We start from the raw sequence: 3090 nt of genomic DNA on the forward strand, positions 1-3090 counted from the left end.
TTTCTTCTTCCTTGTGTTTTCAAGAAATTCTAACATTTTGCTCCCCCAAGTAAATGAATATTTAGAGACTGGACCAAAACAGCAGCTGTGGAAAATGCTAGACTTAGAACAGTAGGAACTTATGGAGAAGTCAGTTTCCCAAATTGTTTGTGCTTCTGCCAGACATGTTCTCCCATCAGCCCTTTTCTACTCCTCAAAGTACCCCATACTGCCCAGAGCAGAGGGGAGAAACCAGAGCTCTGGAAGAGAGTGAGACGAAATCCTTCTTGTTCAGGGTATGGTGTCGGTCTCCTGTAATTAGGATAACAGCTTTCTTCTGCTAAGGTATGCTTGCGGTATCTGTAAAACCGGTACCGAGAATCTGAAGTTTCAGGACTGAAGAAACAGGAGGAATATTATGTTCTTTGCTTACGTGTTCCTTACCTTTTACATATTTGCTTACATTTTCTTTTTTAAAGCAGGATTGCCTGTGTATCACCCCCTCACAGCCCCAGCTGCACCTTTCTGTCTGAAGAAGCTTTATTTGCTTTGTAAGACCAATTTGGTAATTCCAAACTCATGCATTGAGCATGAAATTCTGGTCTTTTATGATTCTGCATTTTTACGCTGGACTACACAATACACACATAGTTTTTCTATATAATGTACTTCCAAGTCCTGATTAGAGACATAGTTAAAGTTTCCTGGCATGCAGTACCTCTGCTGTTTTCTTTTTTTCATATATTGGCATTTGCAACCTATATACCAGTCTTCAAATGTTGGGGTGTTAGTTTTCACAGTTCTACTAGCAGGGGAGTTCTTAAAAAATGAGTGGGAAAATCAGAGTACGGAATATGTAAGCTAAACAGATTGACTTTTAGTAAATCCCCTGTGCTATTTGTGTTTCATTTCCAACACACTTCCACTCTTCAGCTTGTTGGTTTAGGACACGCTCCTGTTTTCTAAGGCACAGCACAAACCAGAGCTTAGAGATTACTGAGAAACAAAGCAATGCTACAAAGCTGATTTTGCAAAGCCATTTTATATGAGGGAGTTCCACAAAGCACTTTATGTGTTTCTGTTCCCTAAGTGCTTGCTTTGAAGATGGACTCTGCTGGGTAGGCATGGAAAATCTGGTTGCATCTGTGTATTGTACAAACAAATTGACCACACAGCTGGTGAAATATTCTACTCTTCTGTAATTCTCCAAATGCCTTGCATGGCAACTAAAACTAAAATTATACATATGTACTATGGTCCTGTGGACGGAATGAGGTGATTTCACCCTTTCAGGAGATTTTTTCTTTAATTGAGAAATTAAAATGGTATTACAATTTAATCTATATTTATAATAACTTGTAACTGTATAGTGTTTTTCTTCACAATTCAGAGGAAAAAGGCATATCAAATTGTAATAAGAGTAGATTTATTGACTAACTTAGATTTTGTTTCAGAATAATATATTTTGACAGATTGGGTTTTTTTTTTTTTATTTACCACTTAAGATACTCAGCTTCTTGCCATTTTCTGTCCCAGAATGTGGTCTCATGATTCTTCTATTCTTAGACAAAAACCGAGACAGATTATGCAGTGCATATTATCCCTTATCACCTTGCTATATGTGACTAAATTTGCACATTTGCAGTTCTTCTCTTCAGGAATATATAGTCGTGGATATGGTGGTAAAAATCCTTCTTAAAACAAAGCATTTTTACATAGTATAGTGCCTATTTTACATAGCAAAGAAGGAAAACATTGAAGTTTCATCTAGTTTTAGATGAACATTTAGTTTCATCTAACCCATGTGTCATTAAATTGGATGGGCTTTCCTTAAGTTAAACAAAAAGAGCGCAATCAATGAATTCTCCAGGCCTGTTTTAGTTGCAGCTGATGTCCCAGTGATTGTCTTGTAGTATTTTTCCTTTCAAAGCCACAACCTCACACCATATGTGTCTTTGCCCTTTTTCTCTCTGTCTCCTCATACCAGTAGCATTTGGTACACGACCATGGTGAGAATACCCTTTGTTTAATAACAATTTGTGATTTTTTTTTTCCAAATGCCAGGTATCTGCATGCCGCATGTTGTTTTTCAGTGTTAAGAAATATCAGTGATTACATCTTACTTATGGAGTGAGGTGAAAATTGGCTCCTCAGCCTCTCTAACACCCAACTCAACAAAGTATTGCAATAAATGGCGTTTTAGGTATAGATCAAAATACTGAAAGTTATTGACAAACTGAAAGTTATTATAGTAAATGTGGTGGCTGTTGGTCAGAGCTACTCTGAGATGGCTTTCTCTGTAGAAGTTGACTTTGCTGTGTAGTTAGATGTTTGGATAAAAATTAATGTCACCATATGGTACAACTCCACTGATACTTCCAGATTCATGTGAATACTTACTGAAGAGTCTTGACACATTTGGCACAGACTAGACTGTAAAACATTATTCATGATGATAAATAGTTGCTAATTAGTGACTTCAATAATTACTGTAAGTTCTAATACAAAGAAATCATACAATGTTCCACTTCAACGTGTATTTACCATCTGGTATGAAGTATTCTTTTCCACATCTTTACCAAAAGTCACCAAATATACACGGGATCCAACAGGAAACACAGAAATATTAGTCAATGCTTTCATTTGGGCATGCTGAACTAATTCAACAACTGGGCTGTGGCATACTTCCATTTTTAATCACAGAAATCAGAGATAGAGGGGACACATGCTAGCACAGAATTATTTTCATAATATATTCTTAAATACTTTGTGTTATTTGATCAAACTGTAGAATTTGTAAGTGCAAAAATATTTGAGTATTTGGTTCACTGGAGAGTATTTGATCAGACATAGCTTAATTTTCATCTCCTTTGGTTAACTGTGAAATTTCATATTGATTTAAAAGATTTGCATACATTGTCTCAAACTGAAATTAAGTGAAGGTTTCCATTTTTATCCAATACTTTGAGACACTGTTTGAACTCAGAACCTGAACTAAGCTGATCTTTGCTCTAAAAAAAATCTATTTGGATATAGAAGCTATTACTTATGAAGATAATGTCCAGCAACTAAGGAAATCTTTTGATCTAAAAGTGTTACTGATGCTGGCAG

The sequence above is a fragment of the Charadrius vociferus genome, unplaced genomic scaffold, assembly GCF_000708025.1.
Source record: "Charadrius vociferus isolate BGI_N301 unplaced genomic scaffold, ASM70802v2 scaffold15, whole genome shotgun sequence".
In the NCBI taxonomy this organism is placed as follows: Eukaryota; Metazoa; Chordata; class Aves; order Charadriiformes; family Charadriidae; genus Charadrius; species Charadrius vociferus.